This window comes from Lissotriton helveticus, chromosome 3_1, assembly GCF_964261635.1.
Source record: "Lissotriton helveticus chromosome 3_1, aLisHel1.1, whole genome shotgun sequence".
Lineage (NCBI taxonomy): Eukaryota > Metazoa > Chordata > Amphibia > Caudata > Salamandridae > Lissotriton > Lissotriton helveticus.
The window spans coordinates 1,335,793,489-1,335,820,539 of NC_136061.1; positions in this window are offsets into that span (position 1 = coordinate 1,335,793,489).

Sequence of the window (27,051 nt, forward strand, 5' to 3'; positions counted from 1 at the left end):
GTACTCACAACTACTACTAGCTACTTCTCCCATAATATTGGGAGGCGATTTTAACCTAGTAATGGATTTAAAACTAGACAGATCACCACCGGGTAGACATACTAACTTAAAGAAAATGAGACAATGGATTGTGTCTTATAAAAGGGATCTCAATCTGGTAGACATCTGGAAAAACAAAGGAGAAAAATCACACCCGTTCACTCTGTACAACAAAAAACTGGGACATAAATCCAGGATCGACTTCTTTTTGGTCAGCAACGAATTACTAAAGAAAGTGAATAGAGTATCTCACCTACCAGCTCACTTGTCAGATCACTCAGCAGTACAACTAGAACTACAAATCACAGAAAACATAACTGAAAGGAGATTCACAGTTGAAAGAGCTTTGCTGGAAGACGAAGAAATGATAAAGGAGCTGGAAACTGAAGCAAATATCTTCTTTGAGTTAAATGCGTCAGGTACCACAGAACAGATAACGTGGGATACTTTTAAAGCTGTCATAAGGGGTAAACTTCTGAGTTTAGGGGCACATAAAAACAAACAAGTAAAACAAGAGATCTCAGACTTGGAATCAGAGATCAGCTCCTTAGACATCGCTATATTCACAGAACAAGAGGAGGAAAAGAAACAAGATCTTCTTAACAAAAGACAGACGCAAAAAGATAAAATTGATCAAATTTTGGAAGAGAGGTTACAGAAAAAATGGGATTCTAGCAAACTGGCGAAACATGAGTTTGGTGAAGGTTGCGGAAAATGGCTGGCATGGAAGCTTAAATCAGATCTAGCTAAAAATAAAGTGGAAAGTATTATCCCGGACGATCAAACAATTCCTACCTTTGATGAAAACACTATCAAGCATGAATTCTGGAAATTTTTTAAGGATCTATACACGGAAGATATAAATCCCTCAGATCAAATGATTAATTCTTACCTGAAAGATGCATCACTTCTAAAACTTGCAGAGAATGAAAGAGAAGCTCTGGATAAAGAAGTTCAAGAAGAAGAAGTGGCAGATGCCATTAAAAGTTTGAAAAAGGGAAAAGCAGCAGGGCCGGATGCCTTACCAAATGAATTATATATGAAACTGAAAAACTCTATACTCCCTCATATAACCAAACTAATCAACCTAATTTTAACACAACAGAAAACTATACCAGACTCTTGGAATGATGCCATAGTCACAATCATTCTGAAACCCGGTAAGAACCCTCTTAAATGTGAGTCATATCGTCCAATATCTTTATTAAACGCGGACTATAAAATATTTACTAAAATAATGGCAGCTCGACTAGGGAAAGTACTATCAAAATTACTACATCAAGATCAAAAAGGTTTCATTAAAGGAAGATATTTACATGAAGTAACACAAGAGCTCCTAACTGCAATAGATATCGCAACAAATGAGAAAATTCCACTTACCATACTTGCTGTTGATGCCGCAAAGGCTTTTGATAGGGTCAATTGGGCCTTTCTTGAGAAGGTTATGGTCAAGAACAATTTCGGACCTCACTTTATCGGTATGGTAAACCGGATTTATAAAGATCCAAGATCCTAATTAATGGTAGCTTAACAGAAAACATAAAGATAACCAGAGGAACGAGACAGGGTTGTCCACTCTCCCCTTTGCTATTCAATTTATATATTGAACCACTGGCAAATAAGCTAAGAAACAATAACAAAATCACTCCATTCAAATATGGCACATGGGAGAAAAAAATCGCTCTTTACGCGGACGACTTAATGATTTTTACTGATAATTATCTAAAAGCTAAAGCAAGAATCGAGAAAACTTTAAAGACATTCGGGAAAATCTCAGGATATCTGGTGAATCAAACGAAGACAGAGCTCATGACATGGAATACGACCTTTCAAAGCAATTTTATAAAAAACGAAATAAGGTACTTAGGAATTCTAATAAATCATGATATAGCGAAGATTGCAAACAGAAACCTAAATAAAGTTGCCGGAGACGTAAGAAAACTGCTTGAGACATGGACCTCTCTACCGTTGAGCTTGATTGGGAGATCAAATATAATCAAGATGACCGTCTTACCAAAGTTTACCTTCCTATTTAATGCGATACCAATGGAATTTGGAAAGACGGAATTAGCTCGAGCACAGAGAAACATAACAAGCTTCATATGGGCAGCAAAAGGATCGAGGATTGCATGGAAAAAGATCAGGAGGAGTAAGAAAGATGGTGGGTTGGCCAGCCCAGACTTGGTGGAGTATTGCAGAGCTTTCCAATTCAAAAATATTAAAGTATTACTAAAAAACCACGAATACTACCCTACCTATTTTAAAGTAATTACAAAATCAGAGGACCATGTGTTGTTTAAGTTCGGACACCCCAAATACTTCAAAAAAATAAAGCTCAAGATACTAAGAGATGCAGCAAAGATGTGGACACAAATTAGAGGCATTCTAAAAATATCGTACTATAGCAAGTGGGCTCCTATCTGGGAATCTCCTGGAACCCCAGAATGCTTAAAAGACATTCTCGCACTGGCATTAAAAAGAGCCGACATCAAATATTGGGGACAAATACTAAATGGTCCAAACTTAAAAACATGGTTAGAACTGCAAGAAATGACAAACAATACTCCAGCTAAATTTAAATATTATCAAATGTTAAGCTGGTCTAGAACTTTACCCAGTATAAATGGTAATGAAAAACTGGAAGATGACATGATCAAAACAGCGCGATTACCAAAAGAAGTAGCAAAGTGGTACTGGGCTTTGATAATGGCCAATGATATTAACGTCAATATGGAAACCCAAATATGGGGGAAAGACATTGTAATTATGGATTTGGACTTAATTTGGGAAAAATCAATAGATAAATGCTGGTCCAACTTGAAATCCGCAGCTCTGAAGAGGAATCATTTGTATACAATCCATAGGGCGTACTGGACACCAAAAAAACTCTCCAAATTTAGAAATGCTGGAATAAAGAAATGCCCCAAATGTGGGGAGGAAAAATCAGACGACATCCACATGTTTAAAAACTGCCCTGAATTGAAAGAGTTTTGGGATCAAGTCGGTAAGACCCTGAATACTATCCTGTCCAAACAACTAACTGTGAGTATTACTCTTATTCTTTTTGGGATTTTAGACTCAGGTAATGAAGGGGGGCTTACTAAGGAGCAGGAGAATCTCCTCTTTGTGTTAATAGTTCTTGCAAGGAGAGAAATTTGTATCAAATGGATAGGATCCTCTTGCCCAACTCATGCAGAATGGCTGAACTCGGCAATAAGAATCAACAAACTTGATAAGCTAAGAAATGTAAGCAAAAGATTTAAGTACTGGGATAGTTTTGAAACCTTCTTAAACCCCAAATAAGAATCAAACTTAAGTCCTATGATTAAAGCGATACATCTTCTGGTGGACAAGTATGGTACTTGCCGAGTAGCCAAGTTGGCTAGCTCCCCTCGATCCAAGCCAGAAGCATTGTTATGTAACGAGTAAAGGAAACTCCTCAAAACCAACAAGAGGTCAAAACTCCCCAGCCAAGACAGATCAAGGGGCAGTGTCGGAAAAGAGCAAAGAGGCAGACACCTGATACTCCGTAAGCATACAGTAATCGCAAGATGAGGACATAATTTTTTTTTTTTTTTTAAAATAGGTTTCCTGTTACAGGGAGGTGTAACCTCCTCCCAGACAGGTGTTAGTGTATTAGGCTGAGTGGGTGCACTCCAGGAGTGCTTTGAAAGTCTGCACTGGGGCACATTTGGTGTCCCTGTGCATAACCCAGTTCAAACCGGTTGCAGGGGCTGGCGTGAAACTGGACAAAGGAAATGGGTGTACCCATCCCTTTTTCCAGACACTCCCATAGGTGGGTCCCCAGAGTATGTCCAACCCCTTTTCTAAGGATAAGTAAGGGACCCCTGGCAACAAGAAATTAGATTACACCTGGACGAAACTCTGACACTGAATCCTGGAACTTCGACGTTCTACTAAAGACTAGAGGACGGAAGAATCTCCCTTGGGGTCAAGGAGTGACTCCCCTGCTCAAGCAGACAACAACAAAGCATTTGCCGGTCTGCATCTCCGAAGATCCAGCCGGACTCCGAAATAATTGCAACACAGGAAGAGGATTTCCAGACTTCTCAGAGGCCGACACGAGTCCCCAGTAAAGCTAAGACCCACACCCCTCACGAGGGACGTGGAACTGGAACCCCTGGACACGGTGCACATTGCTAAGTGCATTGACTTCCCGAGCTTTCCTGAAGTCGTGCTTTGGGTTACTTATGGCCCAAGCCCCAAGCATTATCTGCACCAAGGAGTGTGGGCCTACACTCCACGAGTGTTCCATGAGCCCGCTTCTTGCATTTCCGCTTGTGGCTCCTTTGCGATCCCTGGTCCGTTGACTGGTGGGTCCCCTAGAAGGTAACACTACCTTTCCTTGGGCTTCCCTGGTTGCTCCAGACGTGCTCTGACTCTCCACTGCGTGGTGAGTCCCTCAGACCTTGCTGGTCTGCACTGAAACATTTCTTTTATTCCTGCTTGGGTTGCCAAGGATTGAAATGAAATAACAGTATTTGTAAAGGGCACAGCTACCTCCTAAGTGGTGTCCCGGCGCTGGGGGCCCTCGGGAAGATTAAGCAAGCTATTGCCCAGAGTCACATGGTGCTGGGCTAACCTGCCACGGGGCACCGAGGATAGAACCGTGAACCCCGTAGTCCAGAGTCTGGCACCCTGGCCGCTGTGCCATACCTCTTCCACCTTTCTGGTCTGCACCATAGCCGATTTCTACTTCCTGAGTGGTATGCTGTTGCCAAGGCTTGTTGGGTCCAATCGGAAACAGACACCGCAGCACTCGACATTCTTTGTGGGACAGCTCAAATCCAGATCCTGGTTGTCGTTGATGCCTCCTGGTCTTCGTGACTGAAGAGGCAAGCTTTACCTTCACCTGAAATCACCCGACATTGGTGGGCATTCGACTATTGTGCCCCTGGTCACTGGCAAGTGACCCAGACTCTGTCCCCTCTGCTTTCAGTTTCTTCTCATCTTCGACCCAGGTTTGGATCACACTGGACACTTTCCACTTGAACGCCAGCAGCACTTTGTAGCAGATCGCCATTGAAAATGATGACGAAACCCGACACCAAAAGACACCTATGCACCCGGCTTCCCTGGGTGAGGTTACTCGAGTACTCTTGTGCTCCTGTGGGTGTTGGCTCTAGCACCCCCTAGTTCTAAAGGGGTTTGCTCCAAGTCCTCTTCTAAGTGTCCTTTACATTTAAAATTCCAACCTCGACTTTTTCCATAGAAGTTAATGGTGAATCGCAGCTGTGTTCACACACTGCACGCGTCCCCGGTGGGTCCCCTGTGTCACTACCTTGGGTGGTTCCTGGTGGCCCCAGCGGTTCTACAGGCTCTAGGCCTTGTGTCTATGTAAGTCGTGGTTCTTATACCACTTTCCTAATATATGGATTGGTACGCCCCTAGGGCTCAACGTATATTATGCTAATTTACTTTGTGATATTAATTTTACTGAATGTACTTTTGCCTCTAGCCTCATAAAGGAACTAGAGGGATGTGTTTAGAACGAATACATATATTTTATATATATACCTGGTGTGGTTCTCCTTTCATTTGGTCATTCACAAGATTATAGACTGGTAAAACTAGCTGCTTTACATTCCTCCAAGACTTAGCCTGAAGGCTGCTCTCCACAGCATAGCTTTCTATAAAGGTTATCTTTAACCTACCATCAATATGGGTCATTTGGACTGGTGCAAGGTGCCCACTAGAATAGTGGACAGCATATGCCAGCCCAACTTCTCACATTTGTTAATATATTTTTCCAACACCTTACCCAGACGAGGAAGTTGGGAGATAGGGCGTAGATTGGAAGACTCTTCCATAGGGATCTAAGCGTTCTTACGGATGGGGATAACTTGTGCTGCCTTTCAATGCTGAGGAAGATAGCCCTCCATTGAGGTTCTAAAAATCTGGATTCGTGTAATTATTCTGGACTCGAGAATTAAAACTTTGACGAAACATGACGAATTTGGTATCAAAAGACCGAGAATGACGAGTACATCATGTACATGTATTTTCAGCATATTCGAGTGACGATTTCACCTCGAAATCGTCACTTACATTCTGAACCCTTGGCTTCCATTTATGTGTTGCCCTTTACATAGGCCTTAATCCAGCTGAATTCGATTCCACAAGGACACATACTCCTTAATCGACTTTTCCATGACCTGTACAAGTTGGAACCATTGCCCCAGGCCGAACTCGTTAAGTCAGTTCCCCTCCCAGTGGCCGAGCAAGATAGCATCTAGGCTCAACAAACCATAAAACCATTTCAGCGCGCACACCTGCCATATCTCGCTCACATCTATCTCCACTCTTTTGCTTCACTTACTTTATGGTGGGGAGGTGCCCGTTTTTATTAGGGGTCCAGTGATATCTGATGAAATGTTGGGCCTTGCCAAATGATTTGTTGTAGGCAGCACGAAGTGAAATATGGACATGTCATCATGACTCTGCTTTTTCTTTGTACTAAAAATATGTTAACGATTTACTTTACAACCAAGAATGTTTTGCCTGAAGCCTAAAATTGTGTATAAGAAGAGAAGCCTGACTTTGTAAAGGTGAGCAGTCTCCTGAGAATATACTTCCCCGTGTGTTGTATTCTAGGACACTTGTTACCTTGGTTGCAGCCAATAAAATCGATCCTTGACTTCACCTAGAAGACTCTGAGTTTCTGTGGTCTGGATCAGGAAGAACCCGAGGTCTCTGGGTGTGTATTCCCTGACACCGCTGGGTTACCGGTGTCTGTGCCGGTTCCTAAAAACCCAGTACCTCAGCTGGCGCCCAACGTGGGGCGATTCCAGTGGTACCAGTCAGCCAGAAGATTGTGAGGAGCTTCGTGTGAAAATTCCGGAGGACGGCCAACCACCTCATCGACCCCTGCATGTCGACGTGGTCCGAAGGTCTTTGCTGCGAGGTTCCCCGCTTCCCGGCGGCTACAAGGACTGCTGCCCTGGCTATCGCCCTGATTTGGACCCTTGAAGTTTGGTAGAGCGAAACACTAAGACGAGTCTTCTGGTGACATCATCGATATTTCAGTTAAGTATAAGTGGAGCGTCTCCCAGTCCTTAGTTGGTCTTAGTTTTGGTATCTTTGGATAAAAAGTTTTGTGTTGGTTCTTGCAAGCACCAAAACCGAAGGACTCGTGTATTCACGAGAAATATCGTAATCGATAATCCTTTGAAGTTTGGAACTAGACTAGAGAGCGAAGATGCCTAGTCTTAGACTTGGAAACTTGTTTTGTCTTGGTGGTAATAATAGGGACTCCCGATTGGAGGACTCATGTCCGGTTCCTCCAGTTGGAACTCCGACTTACGAACTATATGTGAAACATGGGGTAGGCCCCATCACCTACAACGAAGTATGGATTAAATACACCAGAAAAGATGGTGTTTTAAAATGGCCCCAATATGGTAGCTTTGATTCCGAAATCTTAGACAACCTTGAAGTAAAACTCTTTAAAAAGAAAGCCCGGCCGGCAATGTTTGACTCTTTCCGCTTATGGCGTAAAGAAGCCAAACAAAAGGAAATTAAATTAGCTAAGAAAAATAAGAGAGAAGGGGGACTTTCAGTAATGCAAGCTGCTGTGCAGTTTAAAGATAATGAAGAAGAGCAGATGAATGAGCAGTTGCACAGGCAACGTAAAATGGCAATAGATAAGTGTTATCCAGTTTTGCTATCTCTTCAGCAAGAGGCAGCAAAAGAGCATGAAAAAGACCCATTAATGTCGCATTTACTAAATTCACCACCCCCCTATGCGCAGAATGCCACAGCACCCCCGCAACCTTTAGTTGCGCAAACTACGCCTCCTGCTCCTCCACAGCACCCACCAGCTGTTTTTCAGCTGGCTCCTACTTCTTCGGTGCAGCCTCCTTCAGGCCCCCCGACCACCTCTGTTTCACCTGTGTTTTCTACGATTTTGCCTACTGTATTTTTCACGTCGCCTAATGCTCCCTCTACGATTTTGCCTAGTGCCCCCTCTGTTTCCCCTGATACCTCTTCTGCTATCTCTACCCCTGCCTTATCTCACCCCGTTTTTCCATCTGTGTGTCCTTCAGTTTCACCTTCCATTCGGCAGAAAATGGCCAGCACTGTTACTAACCTTCTTTTACCTCTTTTCGGGTCGCCTACCACGACCCCTAACATGGGAAGAAGACAGTTGCGAAGTCAACTACCTGATTATCAAGAGAGAAATTCACTGAATAGTTTAGCACGGAAATGGGTCATGGACACCGTAAAATATGATGTACAGTCTGTCATGGAAGTCTTCCATCAATGGGAAGCAGCGACACAGAGATATGTTTTCGAACAGATGTGTGTTTTCCTTTGCGAGGATTTAGAAGACAATGATCAGGAATGCATCCCACGAGAGATGTGTCGTGTACGGTTTAAGTTCGGAGAAGGTATGATTGTAGGTCCAGATGTGGAGAAAGCAGTTGAAATGTTGTTATCATATCGGAGTAAGGGGAGCAGTTCTGAGTCACAATCTGAGCCTAATACATCCAGTAGGAAAAAGGCGCGACAATACCCTATGATAGAAGTTCCCCCACAATGGAGAGAGGGTGACACGACTGCTGTCCCACCTATTCTGCCACACTTTCAGCGTGTATGGGTACATGTCCCATGGAAGCGAGCTGAAGTTTTAGCACTCAAACAAACATTACCAGATCCGCGTAAAAATCCTGCAGGGTACTATAAAGAGTTGTCGCAAACTGCTGGGTCATGTATAATGAATTTAGCCGATATCGATATGTTATTTGGGAATGTTGTTCCACAGCCTTTATGGGGTAAAATTCGTCATATAGATCATGACCAGGAATTAGGTGACACATGGGCTAATATTACTGCTGCAGATGCCCGACAAGTTGGTGGTGCCAAGCCTGAGCCTTTGATAGCAGAACTCCCAGGTAAAATAGTAGATTACATGAAAACGATAATGCCTGCAATACGCGTAAATTGAGATAAGTTGTCTGCATGCAAGCAGAAGAAAGAAGAAACAGTCTCAGACTTCTTCACCAGATTTGAAGAAACATTTGTCGACCACAGCGGTCAAGATATGACCACAGAAGGTGGTCAGAGATTGTTTGTCGATAAATTCGTGCACAATCTGCTTCCAGAATTGTGTAAAAAGTTAAAAGATTCAGAAAGTTCTTGGGCTGTTTCGTCTTCGGCACAGATATTGGCTACTGCACAATATTACGAAAATAGAGACAAGGATGAGAAAGATAGAGCAGAAAAGAAAACTAAGGAACTGAAAACGAAGGTTTTGCTACAGCAAGCCTATCCGCCACGTGGTGGTGGTAATCAAAATAATAATGGTCAGAATCACTACCAAAATACTTTTCAGCAGCCTCAACAGTATCAGAGGAACTCGCAAAGAGTCGAGTATACTCAACCCCGTGTACTTGTTGGCCCCAACCAGTGTTTATATTGCAAACAAGAGGGTCATTTCAAGTATAATTGTCCTATTCTATTACAACGTGCAAATGGAGTTTCTGGTGTTAGAGGCCGTGGCAGTCAGCAAGCACCTAGAGGTAGAGGGCGTGGAAACGCCCCTCAGAACACACGTCCCCTTCCACCACAAAACTCTATGAACAGGTTTGATCAGCAAAATAACGCATCTGATAGGACAGCTCAATACTACGTTGATTATTACACAGAAGATGAGCAGTGGGAAGATAATGATTGCTAGGACAGCCATAGACAAAGAGAGGGAGTTTTTTCAGTTCCAGTAGATCAGAGTGGACCTTACGTTGAGGTGATTACATCAGGTGTGTCAGAGCCTTTTCTGTTGGATACTGGTGCTACAAAGAGTTCTATTATGCACTCCAAACTCCCTGGCGCACCTTTGTCTGGCGAAATGAACAATTCTGTAGGTTTTTCTGGCGCCCCAGTTAGAAATCCGATTTCTGACCCTTTATCTCTTTCCGTTGGTCCTTGTGAATTCGAAGCACCCCTTATTCTGACAACAGGTTGTGGTGAAAATTTGCTAGGATTGGATTTGTTAAAAAGATTGTATGCGACTTTGTACTGTTCTCCTTCAGGAGTACAGCTTACTTTAGGTAAGAAAGTAGTTTCTCCCATGTATTTGTCGAGAGATGCACTTCCAGCAGAATTGTCACTTCTCCCAGATATTCTTTGGGCCACTGGTCCTAATGACGTAGGTCTTTTAGAAATTCCACCATATGTTGTAACATTGAAGTCCAATCTCAACATGCCACGAATTCCCCAATACAAAATATCTAATGAGGGTGAAAAAGCTTTGCTAGCGATTGTTTACGAATTGATTGAAAAGGATGTGATTGAAGAAACACGAGGCAACGTTTGCAATAGTCCTGTTCTGCCTGTTTTAAAACGAACTGACCCTTCACAGCCACCTGTGTACAGATTCGTAATTGATCTTCGAGAAGTGAATAAGATAGTTGTGCCACAATTCCCAGTTGTCCCCGACATTACCACATTATTGACTATGATTCCAGCTTCTGCTTCATGGTTTTCGGTGATTGACCTAAAGAATGCTTTCTTCAGCATCCCAATTGCTGAGGAGAGCAGGGATATTTTTTCCTTCAGTTTAGGAGGTCGCAGTTTCCGCTTTAAACGCGCTCCTCAAGGTTACTGTGAAAGCCCATCAATATACAGTCAAGCTCTGAAAACACAGCCTGACACAATTGTTTTACCTAAAGGTGCTACTCTTGTACAGTATGTGGATGATTTGCTCATTGCTGCAGATACTAAGAAAATTTGTAAAAAGGCCACGTTGACATTATTGCGTCATCTGTGTGATCTGCATCACAAGGTGTCACTTTCCAAGCTTCAATATTGCCGACAAGAAGTGACCTACTTAGGTCACCTCTTATCGAAGGAGGGAAGGAAACTGACCCCAGAAAGGATTCAGGCAATAGCGAAATTGAGTGTGCCAAGAACACAGAGAGAAGTGCGTGCATTCTTGGGCATTACATCGTACTGTAGACAGTGGATTCCAAATTTTTCGTTATTGGCCAAACCCTTGGTGGCATTAACGTGTAAAAATACACCCAATCCCTTTCCTTGGTCTGAAGAGTGTCAGAAAAGTTTTCTCGAATTACGCACAGCATTATGTTCGGCTCCTGTGTTAGGTACCCCCAACTACAGTAAGCCTTTCACATTGTATGTCCACAAGAAGGAGGGCTGTGCATTGTCTGTGTTGACTCAGTTGTTTGGAGGTAGACAGCGGCCATGCGCCTATTTTTCGTCAACTTTGGATCTAGTAGCTAAAGCATTGCCAAGTTGTTTAAGGGCCACAGCAGCAGCAGCTGTTTCTATTCGACAGTCTGCTGGTCTAGTAATGAATAATACACTAATCGTGATGGTCCCGCATGCAGTAGACACATTGTTAAATAGGACCAAGACACAGCACTTAACTAGTGCTCGACTGTCAAGTTACGAATTAACGCTGTTAGCAAGTCATGTGCACATAAAAAGGTGCAGTACCTTAAATCTAGCTACATTGTTGCCAATTGCAGAGGAATTAGATGCTTCAGAACAGCACAATTGTTTTCTCAGAACAGAGGAAGAGACAAAAGGGAGAGTAGATTTATCTGACACCCCTCTTGCTGAATGTGATGGTACATTATGGGGGGATGGTTCATGCTTTAAGCTCCCAAATGGGAACGTGACTGCAGCATATGCTGTCACAACTTTGCACACAGTTGTCGAAACTGCACGAGTACCACATGGTTCAGCTCAAGCTGCAGAGTTAGTCGCACTCGCGAGAGCATGTGTATTGTCTAAAGGAATGAAAGTGAATGTCTACACCGACAGCCAGTATGCTTTTGGCGTGGATCACAGTTTCGGACGATTGTGGAGAGAACGTGGGTTCCTGACTTCGCATGGAGCTAAGATTCAGCATGGTCAGTTGGTGAATGAGCTTCTTGAATCACTGACCTTGCCTCTGCAAATGGCGATTGTGAAGTGTAGTGCTCACAAGAAGGTGACTGATGATGTTGGTCGTGGGAATGCATTTGCTGATGAGATCGCTAAAGAAACAGCAAAGAATGTGGTGAGCCGAATGTATGTTGCAGGCCCTGAAAGATGGAATGGTGATGTTGGAATATGTGAGGACACGATAGAGAGTGTGAAGTCCATCCAAGCTGAGGCCACAGAGAAAGAGTTGAGCACGTGGAGAGAGAGTACAGGTAGAATGGATGCAAATGGTTGTTGGATTGAATTGACAGAGCATCAGAGATGGTTGTTACCCGATGCATATGTGCTTGCAGTGGTTACAATGGCTCATGGAATGGCTCATATCAGCGTGAAAGGGATTTGCGAGTTGTTGGCCCCAGTGTGGAAGAATTCAGGGATTCCCAAGTGTGCAGAGAATGTTGTCAAGAATTGCATGGTATGTCTGAAACACAATCCTGGTAGGGGAACCCCAACTCCAGCTGGTCATTTTGCACCTCCTACGTATCCGTTCGAGGTTTCGCAGCTAGATTTCATACACATGGAGAGGTGCAACAACTTAAAATACGTGCTTGTTGTTGTTTGTGCTTTCTCAAGATGGGTAGAAGCCTATCCCCTAAAAGACAATACTGCCTTGTCCACAGCAAAAGCCCTTGTGAAAGAGTACTTCCCCAGGTTTGGAATGCCTAGAATGGTCTGGTCTGACAACGGAAGTGAATTTGTGGGTCGTGTGATGAAAAGAGTGTGTGAAGGGCTAGGCATTAGGCAGAAGTTCCACGCTGCAAATCACCCCCAATCAGCTGGATTAGTAGAATGTTACAATGGCACTTTAAAACTTAAATTGGCCAAAATACAAGCGAGCACAGGTCTTAAATGGCCTGACGCTCTACCCTTAGCACTCCTATCCACCCGAATGACTGTGCATTCGCGAGTGAAACTCAGCCCTTATGAAATTGTCTTTGGCCGGCCAGCCAACATATGGGGAGTGCCTAGAACCACGAAGTTCAGCGAGCTAGAACACCCTATTTTGCTTGATTACTTGTATGAATTGACGGCTAAATTGCGTGTTTTGCATCAACAGGTCCACAACACCCTGCCTCCGGTCTCTGAGACTCCAGGTCACTCCATTGTCCCTGGTTCTTGGATCCTCGTGAAAAACTTCCAGAGAACAAAGAACGACCAGCCCAGGTGGACCGGGCCACACCTCGTCCTTCTTTCCACGAGGTCAGCCGTTCGAGTGGAGGGGAAGGCCAACTGGATATACGGGGTCCACTGCAAGAGAATCCCTTCACCTCCGCCACATGACCAGTGGGTCCAGAAGGGTGTCACTGACTCAGAGCTTACAACTGTGCCACGTGTCATACCTGTCAGCGATGACCGTGTAAAAGAAACTAACCCTGAATGTGAAAGCGAGGACATTTTTCAAGAGACTGTGCCACCATCAGAACAATTGAACTTTTTGGAGCCTGAACTCCTGTTTCAGGACCAGACAGTACCAGGAAAAAGACGCTACAATTTGCGACCGAGAAAAATGAACTTACACAAGTGATTCCTTTTTATGATTTGAGACCAAGACCTATGGACAAATAAATATATCCTTTTTTCCTCCCAAATACTCTTTTTGAAAGTGCTGCTCTCCCATTTAGGAAACTTGCTTATTTTTGTTTTTCGAACCGCCATCCGGGTTCCGCTGCTAGGGCCGCGGTTGATTAAAGTCTTTTGGGTGCAGCTGACGACGTTAGGTTGGTAGTTCTGGTTGGTCCAAGGGAGTTGCCCTAGACTGACGGAAGCATCCTTTAGCAGAGGCAACCTCCCACCGCGGGCAGCACTTTAGAGAGGATGGAGTTTCCTGATGTGGAGAGACCTGCCAAACACATGAACTTTAAGCAGAGACTGTGTAACACGATGACAAAGAAAAGTTTTATAATATTGTGTATTTTTATGCTATCCAGCGTAATGATCTTTTTGATAAGTTATGTTTTATTCTCTTTCCATGTAACATTTGCGCCCACTGCATCACCCATACCTCCTCCTACTGTTTCCTCTCATTCTTTCCACCCTCTGCCTGACCACGAATCAAATTGGAGATTAGAGTTCGTTAATAACTCCTTTGTTCAGTTATTACACCAACACCAACTTGTAATGAACACAACTAACTGTTGGGTGTGCGGTCTCATGCCACACACAACGGATAAAGGTATCCCCTATTTGGTCCTGCCATTTAGTCACAATGGTTCAGTATGGGCATATAGGACAATGTTCATATATGCACGAGAAGTCCAACCCCTACGTTCTGTAAAAGACAACCTCAAGACTAGCGCCCTAGTCAAAGGTATAGTTGACATGATCAAGGAAGTAACTTCTTATGAAGATACTCCGGATGATGAGATACTTGCATATGTAGGTTGGAACGTGACCGGATATGGCACTACTTTAAGTGAGAAACAGCAAGCCAGAAGATCCTCCCCTATCTGGATCGTACCCCATCAGGGTCACCTGTGTCTGCAAGGTATTGGCAAGAATCCCAGAGCTCAGCTAGGGAAGAGTATCTGTACAGAAACTTATGTTTTTGGATCTCAGACTTCCCCTGCGTTTTTAGCCGCTAAGGGTACTTATTTCATCTGCCATGATAGAGCCTACACATGGTTGCCCCCTGACTTCTCGGGCTCATGTTTTTTCATTCCTGTTGCCTCCCACCTACACAGCAGCGGCGGATTACCACCGGACAAGGGTAGTTAGAGGTGTTTTGAGTAAAGAAGACACTGCAGGTCAGGAATTTGGGGACTTTGCAAAGGGTTTTCTGCCGTTCTGGGGATCCATGGCCAACAGCAGAAACATAAGGCAATTAACAAGGGTAGTTGAATCCACCGTGACTGAAACTGCTGGTGCCCTTAGTAACTTGACTGCTGAGCTCCAGTCGGATCGACTTATGACCCTCCAGAACCGGGTCGCTTTGGATGTTATACTTGCAGACCGAGGTGGAGTATGCAAATTGATCCAGTCTAGTTGTTGCATTTTCATCCCAGATAATGCTCCAACAGTGTACAGGGCCATTTCCAAACTACATAAGATTTCCGAATCTATTCATGTGGATAAAGGAGATTGGTCGTTAATGGGATGGTTCTGGGAGCTGATATCTGCCTGGGGATGGAAAATTCTGATGGTCATTGGGATGGTCTTAGCCATTCTTTTCCTGTTCTGTCTGTGCATACAGTGTGCTCCTGCAATATGTGGCCTCTGTGTTACATCACGTGTAAGGAAGCCTGTGTCAAAAGATGAACTAAGTACTAGAATGATGTTACAGCAACATCTCAATGACTTTAGGAATATAGACCTGGACTCAGACTAACATGAGGATAGATTAATTGCCTATGTATGGGCAAAAGGAGGGATTGAGGTTCTAAAAATCTGGATTTGTGTAATTATTCTGGACTCGAGAATTAAAACTTCGTCGAAACATGACGAATTTGGTATCAAAAGACCGAGAATGACGAGTACATCATGTACATGTATTTTCAGCCTATTCGAGTGACGATTTCACCTCAAAATCGTCACTTACATTCTGAACCCTTGGCTTCCATTTATGTGTTGCCCTTTACATAGGCCTTAATCCAGCTGAATTCGATTCCACAAGGACACATTCTCCTTAATCGACTTTTCCATGACCTGTACAAGTTGGAACCATTGCCCCAGGCCAAACTCGTTAAGTCAGTTCCCCTCCCAGTGGCCGAGCAAGATAGCATCTAGGCTCAACAAACCATAAAACCATTTCAGCGCGCACACCTGCCATATCTCGCTCACATCTATCTCCACTCTTTTGCTTCACTTACTTTATGGTGGGGAGGTGCCCGTTTTTATTAGGGGTCCAGTGATATCTGATGAAATGTTGGGCCTTGCCAAATGATTTGTTGTAGGCAGCACGAAGTGAAATATGGACATGTCATCATGACTCTGCTTTTTCTTTGTACTAAAAAAATGTTAACGATTTACTTTACAACCAAGAATGTTTTGCCTGAAGCCTAAAATTGTGTATAAGAAGAGAAGCCTGACTTTATAAAGGCGAGCAGTCTCCTGAGAATATACTTCCCCGTGTGTTGTATTCTAGGACACTTGTTACCTTGGTTGCAGCCAATAAAATTGATCCTTGACTTCACCTAGAAGACTCTGAGTTTCTGTGGTCTGGATCAGGAAGAACCCGAGGTCTCTGGGTGTGTATTCCCTGACACCGCTGGGTTACCGGTGTCTGTGCCGGTTCTTAAAAACCCAGTACCTCACCCTCATGGAGAGATTGAAGATGGTACCCGGTAGACAAGGAAAGTTGTTTGGAGAGGGAGGAAACTAACTTAGCAGGGATGGCGTTGAGGGGAGAGCCAGATTTAGCTGTGCAAAGTAAGGCTTCCACCTCCTCTGTATATATGGGAAGAAAGCTCTCCAGTAGATGAGTTGTAACAATTGCTGGTGAATCAAGAGGAAGGGCATCCATTTGCTGGCACCCAGAAACAGAAATCTTATCATAAATACGTTCAATTTTCTCTGAAAAATACTGGGCAATACCATCTTAAAGCGCTTGCGAAGGAGTCTCTGTATTGTCACAAGCCTTTGGATTAGTGAAAGATTTGAGTATTTGAGATAATGTTTTAGGGGTATTTTCCGCTTCCGCAAACCGGGCGGCAATAAAAGCTTTCTGAGCATCCTTTATGTTTTTATGGTAGCTGGAAAAGGCTCTCCTAAAATTGTCTTTATCCCTTGTCGCCTGGGATCTATGCCACCGTTTCTCCAGATTTCTACATAGCTGTTTTTCCGCAGGGAGCTCCGGGGAGAACCAGGTAGTCTGGAGACACTTGGCTGAATTGGTCGAGAGTTTAAGGGGCGCGATTAGATCAATTGAATTTTTCACCGAGGAATTGTGCAGTGCTAAATCCTCTTCTAAGGTGGGAGGTCCAGTTTCCCAGGGTGCTGCAAAAGCAGCCTGGAAAGCCTCTGAGGAAATCTTGTGCCATTGTCTACGGCCCTTTGGAGAGGCTAAGGGGGAGCAGTCATGACCCTCGGACCTGGAATGGTAAATTCAATAGAAACATGATCAGACCATATCTGAGGCTGAGGGGGTTCACACAAAATGCTGGGAGCATTAGTGAAAATAATATCAAGAGTATATCCCGCGGAGTGTGTCGGGCCATCTATACGCTTAGTAAGGCCAACGAGAGAGGGATCTGATAGGAGCTGTGACGTGTCAGGAAGGGTAGTATTTTCACTGTGCACGATGAAGTCTCCCACAGAAGGAATTTGCTAGTGGAAATGACATAGGGGGCTATAATTTCCATGAGTTGAAGAGAGAAATCTGTCAAAGGGCCAGGGCGCCGATACACCAGGGCACCTTTCCAACTTCCAAAATTAACCCTGCACCCGAGAAGCACAAACAATCTATTTGTAAAGGCAATAGTGCATCATATTTCAAAGACAGAACAAAATATAAAGTAGGTAGCTTTCCAAATTAAAACACCAGGTGATCGTATTCTTTGATTGTAGAAAATGTTGGGGGAGAGGATGTGGCATAACGGCAAGAGCTGCCCATGTTGGAACAGGCGAACCAGGTTCGAGTCTCGGCGTCTGCTCAACATCCTGTGATTCAGGGCACATAACTTAATCTCTCCATCCCTACCCAATTTTTTTTTTTTTTAACGAAACTGGTGATCACTAAGCGTTCTACTTCTAATATCTTCGGTCGTGGTGGCGATATATTAAAAAAACAGCAAAAGAAGAGGGAAAAGACGATGGGGGAGAGATACTGAGTTAGCAAATGATAGAAAGAGACACTAAAAGGGTAGAGCATGATCGAGTGACTGTCAGCGGATGATAGCGAAAAGAGATTGGAAGTCGTATTGAGAAAAGCTGCGATCATTTGGAAAGAAGAATAAGATGCAGAGGGAGGGGTTTCGGCGTGCTCAGCACTCTCCTCCCTCACTGCACACACAGAGGCACGAACAATCCCACCACACCTCCCAAAATAGCCCTTCTCAAAATAAGGAAAAAAACAGCAGCAGCTTTTTTATTTCAAAGAGTAAACACGGAGGCTGCGGGGGTCTGGAGGTTATGGGAAAAGAGGAAACCATAGTGCTTAATCAACCCCACGCACACTTCCCTCCGTAAAATAAACCAGAAATGCATCCCTGGAGCCCATCCAAGAGTTAACCCTCGCAGGCCCACGCATCTGTTTAGGGCCCTATCCCACAACCCAGCTCGAGTGTGTGGACCGCGGGAATCTGAAGAGTTAGGAAGAACACCAACAGATATCGCAGTTCTAACTCGTGTTTATTTAACGTCTTCTCTCAGTGCACTGGCCGTGGGAAGACAGCGGCACCCAACAGGGATTCAAATGTGGGGCGACGCAAAAGTGTTGGGAGAGCAAAGAACCTGGGAAAGGGGGACTTGGCGAAAGTAGCCAGTTTTAAGCTAAAAAGCTGTAGCACATTTTAGGCTCTTTGCACCCACGCTGTAAACGGAGCTTCCGCTAGATATCCCCCAATGTGTACGAAGAAGGTAATAACTTGGGAACTTCCACAACAGTAAATACTCCAAATTTGCCAGGGTCACACACTTCGGTGAAATGGAGAAGAGTGAGGTTGACCTTGAGGTCTCTTAGTTTCACAGTCAGAAATAATTTCACTAGAAACAGGACACAGATGTGAGGAGTTAACATTGGTCTGGGTTGAGGTCTGCTAATGGGTGCCAAGTATGGGCTCCTAAGAAGCTAACCGCTCTCAGGAGGGCGAGTGCCTCGAGCTTCCCATCCGCTACCTGCACCCCACCCTCTTTTTTTTCTGGCACAGATGAATAACATGGCTCAGGTGGTACAGAACGGCTGCAGCTTCTCTTTATTCACATATCGATATGCAAAATGCTCAATCATTATTTTAAAACATGCATAACATCATCATTGCCCACATTATCTGTAGCTCAGCAACAGTAGCCCTTAGTCAGTAACAGCACCTTTGGCCAGCGCCCAGCGCAAAAGCCTCTTTCTCTACCGGGGGCGAGCACCTCTCCTGTGGCTTCTACGTTACCCCTTGCTGCCAAGTGTTGGGGGCGGCCCTTGTGCCTGCCTCAGACTGCAAGTGCCGTGTCCACCCCCACTCCCCGTGCCCAAGCCATAAAGCATTCCAAGGGGACGTGCTTGAGCGGCTCCACCTTTGTCTATTGTGCTCCTTTTGCTGGTCTTTTATGCTGTCCCTGCCTTGCCTGAGCCTATCCTCAATCTTCAGCTGCAGCTCCAGCGTTACCTGTGTGTGTGGATGGGCCAACAGGGATAGCAAGCACTTTCTTGGTGGACCCCCATGTCCTTTTACCTTGTGACACACCCAGGAGGCGCTTGCCGATTAGTCGCTTTAAACTAAACAGCCCAATCGCACCCAGCATTTCTCTGGGCTCAGTTGCTTAGTTCCTGCCCCAGTAGGGGTTTGTCGCAGACCTATCACTGATCTAGCTGTGCCTCCTGGCCCATGTTCTAACCCCTTTCAAGACGACGAATGACCTCAAGCTTCCCGGCCGCTACTTGCACCCCACCCACCTTTTTTCTGTCCAAATGAATAACACACCTTGGTTGGTTCAGAACAGCCTCAGCTCCTCTTTATTCACATATTGATATGCAAAATTCACACATCATTATTTTAAGATATGCATGTTAGAAATGGGAGGTCTCTAGTTGGCAGTCGTATGCACCCTGTCCAAGTAGGGACCGTTTCTTCTAGTCAGTGGAGTGGGATTACACAGCTTAGATAAGCCCAGCTCACCCCCTTTGTAGCTTGGCACAAGCAGTCAGGCTTATCTCAGAGGCACTTTGTAAAGTATTTGTCCAAAACACACACAGTAACACAGTTAAAACACTATAAAATGGACACCCCACCAGTTTAGAAATATAGCCAATATTTATCTAAGCAAAACAAGGCCAAAACAACAAACATACACAAGTGAAGATATGAATTTTAAAAAAATACCCAGAAAATACAGGTCCTTGTGGTTGATAGCACCAACCAAGGCTATTTCGCCGTTGTAACCAACAAATCCAAAACTTCAGTCTGACATCGGAGGAGTTGAGGGCTGACTACGGTGTTGAGGAAGACCCGCAAACAGTACCTTTGAAATTGAAGAGGCCTCGAGGACCTTGCGGTGAAGTGTGGCAGTGAGGCGTCACTGGCGTAACAGGCATCATTGCCAGAGGTTGGTGCAGAAGTCAGTGAGTCCTCGGAGTTACATGTGTTGCAGATCGAACTCTCTGACTTCAAAGTCAGAAACCTTGACATCCGTAGTGCCGGGGCTGCGGTGTCTTTGCAGGTGGTGCGTTGTGCACTCACGATGCGGTGTCCTAAGCTTCGGTGCAGGCAGTGGCATGACATCAGCTCTGGCATAGCAGTCGATGATGCTGTCATCCGCAGCCCAAGGCTGCTGTGTCATCAAGGGTTGTGCTGCGAGGCAGTTACCACAGCTGCTGTGTTGACAGGGGCATCGGTAAAGGTGCTTAGGCATTGGCGAAGGTCAACATTGCGGTGCAGATTAAGTCAGCCCACAGTGTACGTGCAAGCAGTGGCATCGAGTTCAGTGAGTTGCAACGTCATCTGTGAGACCTGGGCCGTGGTGTCCTCGGGGTCAGTTTTGTGTTCACTCTGCGAGCGGTGACCACGGTGTCTGTGCACGAGGCGGTATCCTTGACTGCATCAGGAACGCTTTTCCTTCAGTGTACAGCTCAACAAACACCTTCTGTGGCCTGCACTGAGATTGGTGCCATTTCGCAAGTTCAAGACCCTCAGCAATGGAGTCCAGGCACTGTAGATGAAGTCTTTGTGTCCTTGAGACTTCTTATTAGGAGGCAAACTCTACTTCAAGCCTTTGGAGAATCTTCTTCAGCAGGATACAGCAAAGTGAAAGTCCAGTTGTTTCCATTGCCCATAGACAGAAGCAGCAGATGTAGTACATCCCAGTAAAGCGACACACAGCAAAAGGGCCGTATTCCTCCTTACACCTCTTCAGCTCTTCTTCAATGCAGGGACTTCTTAGTCCAGAAGTATTCTAAAGTTTAGGGTTTTAGGTCCAATACGTATACCCCTTTTGGCCTTTAATATCTGTGTATTGCACAAGTTCTTGTCCTGCATGATCTTGGCTTCAGACACAGTCCAGGGTGGTGGAGACAGATTTGATAAAGGCGTGCCACAGCCCTATTTAGGTGCAGGTGACCGCAGCCGCTGCAGGTAAGAGCGGTGGGGGCAGCTGGGGGGGATTTCGAGAGGCGACCACGAGGGAAGATTAATTATTCATTTAGTTTTCCCATGTGGTCGTCTCTCAAAATCTCTCTCCCCCAGCTGGCCCCACCGCTCCTACCTGCCTTGACTGTGGCTGGGTGACAGCCACCACTCTAGCTCAGGAAGACTCATCAACCTGGTTATGGGCCATCAGGATATACAGGGCACAACTCAAGTCCTTTTGTGTGACTGTCTAGAGTGAATGCACAAAGACGCCCCTGTCAGTAGAAACCAGACATGGATTCCACATGCAGGCAGAGGCACTAGATGGTTAATGTAGGAGGGTAGGATCTGCTTCTTATAGTTACCCCCAATTTTTGCTGATGTTTCACTGTTTTTCAACTGTCGCCTGCTAACCAGGACCCCAGACTAGCTGCTTCATCTCTAAATTGATTCACAGTACTTTAGGTACCCTTCAGATTGGATACTGGGGTTCGCTTATAAGCCCCTAGTATATGTAAATGTACAGGAATTTATATAGCGCAAATCACCAAGCGGTTTCTAAGCGCTTGCTTAGGGAACCCGTCCTGGTATTCCCCTGTGAGATAACCCCAGCAGGGTATCCGCAAGGTGAAAGCCAGGCATCCCGCCGCGAGGGGCCGTTGTGGAGATTAAGCAAGCTATTGCCCAGAGTCACAGAGTGTGAACCCGTGAATCGAGTAGGCACTGGAGCGAGAATTGTCGAGTCCATGGACATTTTAGGACTCAAGACCCCGCCAAGCCGGGAATTGAACCCTGGTCCCGGGCTGACCTCTGCTTCCAGGTCTGCCTCCTCTAACCAGTGAGCCACACTTCTCCACTATGGTATACTATATACCCAGGGCATAGGTACCCGAGAGGCCTACCAGGGGCTGAAGCATGTATTGTGCCACCCCTAGGAATTTGAATTTGAATTTAAAAACATTTGTACAGCGCACTTTTACCCAGCGGTTTCATGGCGCTATTTGTGTTGCAGTGGGCGGCAGCAGTAGGAGGAGGTTAGACAGAGTAGGCTTGTGTGAATAGGAAGGTTTTAAGATACTTCCGGAACTGAGGGTAGGAGGACCATGTACGAAGGGCAACAGGAAGGGAGTTCCAGAATACTGGAGCCAGGACAGCGAACCTCGCTCCACCCGCCCTCTGTTTTTTAAATCGGGGGGTAGTTAGGAGGGCCATATGAGAGGAGTGTAGCTCTCTGCCTGGGAGATAGGGTATGACAGCAGAAAATATGAATTTAGGGGCAGTGCCTGACCTAGCCTGAAAGGTGAGGCAGCCGAGTTTGAAAAGGGCGCGCTCTCGCACCGGCAGCCAGTGTAGTGCTTTAAGTAATGGACTGGCCCGATGATATTTAGGAAGGCCATGGATCAGGCGAGCAGCCTGGTTCTGTACCAGCTGCAGACGGTGGATCGCGTAGGCGGGGGCCCCATTGTAAATTACGTTACCGTAATCGATACGAGACAGTACCATGGCCAACACAATAATTTTTAGAGCAGGGAGGGAAAAAAAACGAGAGACTTTCCTAATTATTCTTAGGGAAAAGAAACAAAAGGAGACAACTGAACCAATTTGTGAATGCATAGAAAGTTGTGAGTCTAAGAAAATCCCAAGGGTTTTAACTTTAGACACAGGGAGTGGAGGGGCAACAAGTGAAGGGGGCCAAAAGGAAGGGGACCACGGACTGCAACCACCTCCGGTCAAGACCAGCTCGGTCTTGTCTGGATTGAGTTTGAGGTGGTTGCAGTTCATCCAATCGTGGATAAACGTCATGACTGACTGGACATTCTGGGCAGATGAGGGAGAGTGGGAGAGGTTGAAGATTAGCTGGAGGTCATCGGCGTAATTAAACACCGTGACCTCCAGCTGCTGTAACATAAAAATAAGGGGGAAGATGTATAAATTAAATAAGAGGGGGGAAAGTGACGAGCCCTGAGGGACCCCGCACTCTACCTTGCGGGAGGCCGCGGCAAAGCCAGCCAAATGGACCGCTTGAGTTCTCCCGGCTAGGAAGGACTCAAGCCACGAGAAGGCCAGGCCCTCTATGCCCGCCGCCCTGACACGGCTGAGGAGGATGGAGTGGTCCACCGTGTCAAAAGCGGCAGACAGGTCTAAAAGTATCAGGGCTTGTGGTACATTAGTATCAATACCCTCCCGTAGCCTGTCCATTACCGAGATCACCACCTTCTCCGTAGAGTGCAGGGGCCTAAACCCAGCTTGACAGGGGGAGAGGCAATGATTTGCCTCTACGTGGGCACTCAGAGTGGTCGTAACATGAGTCTCAAGGACTTTTGCTAGGTAGGGCAAGAGAGAAATAGGACGATAGTTGGAGGGGGAAGATGAGTCAGCGCCAGGTTTTTTTATAATTGGAACGACAACCGCTGATTTATGTAAGCTGGGAACGGTGCCATATGTAAGTGAATCATTAAGAAGGGTCAGGGGCGGGGTAGGACAAACTAAATAGATTTCCCTAAGGATATGGGCCGGGGCAAAGTCCAGGGGGGAGCCTGATTTGACTCGGACCAACAGCGGAGGGAGGGAGTCATTGGTTAACAATGAAAAAGTGGTCAATTTGGGAACCGTGGGGGGTGGGGAAGGGTTAGCAAATGTAGGGGAGGGGGGGGAATGTTGAGTTTAATTTTTGCGACCTTATCAATAAAAAACTCATTGAGTGAGTTACAGAGGGACTGGGAAGGGGGGATGGTGGCCGTGGCTCTGCCAGATGAAGCCAGTTCGTGAACAGTAGAGAATATTTCCTTCGAATGAGACTCTGCTGCCATTACCCTACTCGTGTAGAACTCGGTTTTAGCCTCAAGGATGCCCTTTTTATAGACTTGTAGCACGGACAAGTAAACTGTCTTTTGCTCGGGGCTGTAGGTTCTTCTCCAAGCTCGCTCGGCCCTCCGTGCAGCCAATTTCCTTTCTTTTAAATCTGAAGTGAACCAGCGATTGGCTGCATGGGCTCGCTTGACTGTGAGTTGCCTTAGGGGAGCAAATTCGTCGCCTGCCAAGGTCAACCAGTTGTCGATGGCGGCCAGCTGTGAGGTAGCTGTAAGGCCAGATAGCTCAGGGCTGGTTTTGGCCAAGGTCGAGCAGAGGGAAGACATGTCGATTTTGCCCCATTTCCTAACCCAAGTGTTCTTGGGGAGTTGGGGTTTGGTCATGGGGGCTAAGGCGAGGGAGAAGGTGATGATGGAGTGATCTGACCAGGAACAGGGGGCTATTATGGGGGATGTGGACGGGATGTTTAGTACCCAAATTTGGTCTAGCGCATGGCCATGTGTATGAGTCGGACTATGGACAAAAGGTGAAAAATTTAGACTAGTCATGAGGTTGGTAAACTCCCTAGATTGAGGACTCTCAGCAGGATCATTGGGCCAAAAGTTAAGGTCCCCCAAGACTAATACTGATGAATTGTTAATCACCAGGGTAGCCAAGAGGGTCTGAATACCAGGAAGGAAGGAAGGGGTAGGCTGAGGAGGGCGGTAAATTAGAACAAAAATAAAAGGGGCCTGATGTGAAATCGAATGGGCTAAAAGATAGTCTACATCAGGAATAGGCGGGGAAGGAAGGATCTGAAAATTGAAATTGGTACGAGCTATTAGGGCCACTCCTCCGCCCCGCCTGCCGTCTGGGCGATCCGCTCGAATGGCCGAGTAAGTAGATGGTAAGGCGGCCAACACATTGGGCAGGGAGTCGTCCTTGAACCAGGTTTCTGTCAAAAATAAGAGATCTGGTTCATAGGAATCGATAAATCAAAGAGTTCGTACTGATGAGTGACCGCGGACCTGGTGTTTAGGAGCGTGGCAGAAGTGCTGAATACCGGGTCAGGGGGGGGTGAAAATGATAAAGGAACAGGGAGGGTAAGTCTTTCAAAATGACACCACAGGTCTGCTACTGCAGCCTGGGTAAGGTGGTGCATGCACCCCTTACAGAGATATAGGTTCACTATATCTCCCTATATCACTGCACATGTAAACCTATCAGTCACCCCTATGGCACACCTTAACAATACTGAATGCAGGGTGCTGGGTTTCATGTGAGAGGGTGTCCATGCATGAGCAAAGCCCCTCTGCAGCTTTCGGTACCTTGATTCCGGGGTTGTTTGTGATAAAGCCATACCATATACTCTTAAGTGCATTATAACCCTTGTGATAAATGCTAACTTTGGAGCGGCTGCATGGAAACATGTTGTGTTTGGTGTCAAACCCTCTGGAATCATACCCCCACACCAGTAACTGGTGTGGAAGTATGATCCCACCCTTCTAGAGGGAAACACATGACAGCACTGGTATACCCAGTACAAGCTAACAGAGCCCTGGCATCACAAAATGGATGCTGCCAGCCACAGACACAAGTCTGACCTCCTGTTGCTGGATGAAACTCCGGCAGGGGATCCTGGACAATAGGTTTACTGTCAGAGGTGTCCCACCTCTCAGACAGGCTTTAGTGTATTGGGGCTGGGTGGCTGCACTACAAGAGTGCTTTGAAGTCTGCACTGGGGACACATTTGGTGTCCCTGTGCATAGCCCAGTTCAAACCGGTTGCAGGGGCTACCAGCCCCTGCTCTGGCATGCAACTGGACAAAGGAAATGGATGTAGCCACCCCTCTTTCCGGACCCTCCCATACGTGGATCCCTAGAGTTTGTCCCACCCCTTCCTTGGGTATAAGATAGGAACCCCTGGCTACAGGACTTTAGATTTACCTGGACGAAACTCTGATACTAAATCCTGGAACTTCGACAATCTACAATGCGCTAGATGACTGAAGAATCTCCTTGGAGTAAAAGAGTTACTCCCCTGCAAGGCAGGCACCTAAGACGCATCTGACCAGTTTGCATCTCCAAAGCTACCACCGGACTCCAAAGAATTTAGCAACACAGGAGGTGGGTTTCGGAGGTCTCTGAGGTTGATCTGTGCATTCAGCAATTCTGAGGCCTGTATCGCTCTTGGAAGACTGTGCAACCCAAACCTATTGACACCCTGACAATTTACAGGAGCATCAGCTTTGAGGTGACCTCTGATGCTGAGCTTTGGGTTACTTGTATCCCAGACCCCGAGCAGCATTTTGCACTGAAGGTTGCCAGCCTACACTCCACAAGTGGTCCGTGAGCTGGCCCTTTGTGTTTTCTCATGAGGCCCCTTCGCATTCCCTAGTCCGTCAACTGGTGGGTCCCTGTGAAGACAACTTTAACTCTGTTTGGGCTTACCTGGTTGCTCCAGATGTACCCTGACTCTCCACCACTTGGGGAGTCCCCCGGACCCTGCTGGTCCACACCAAAGCATATTTTCTCATCCTGCATGGGTTGCTGTTGCCAAGGCTTGCTGTGTTCAATACAAGCACCGACACAACAGCATTCAACATCCTTTGTGGCACAGCTAGAAATCCAGATCCTGGTTGTCATCGATGCCTCCTAGACCTCGTGGCTGCAGAGTCAAGCTTCACCTCTTTATCCCCAAGACACCCGACATCGGCGGGCATTCGTCTATCATGCCCCTGGTCACTGGCAAGTGACCCAGACTCTGTCTCCTCTACTTTCAGGTTCTTCACATCTTTGATCCAGGCTTGGATCACACCGGACACTTTTCTTCTCCACAGCAGCAGCACTTTGCAGCAGATCACCATTGAAATCAACGACAATTCCCGACACCATTTGACACCTATGCACCTGGCTTCCCTGGGTGAGGAAACTCGAGTACTACGGTGCTCCCCTTGGTGTTGGCCCTTGAGCCCCCTAAGTCTAAAGGGGTTTACTCGAAGTCCTCTCCTAAGTGTCCTTTAACTTTAAAATTCCAACAGCGA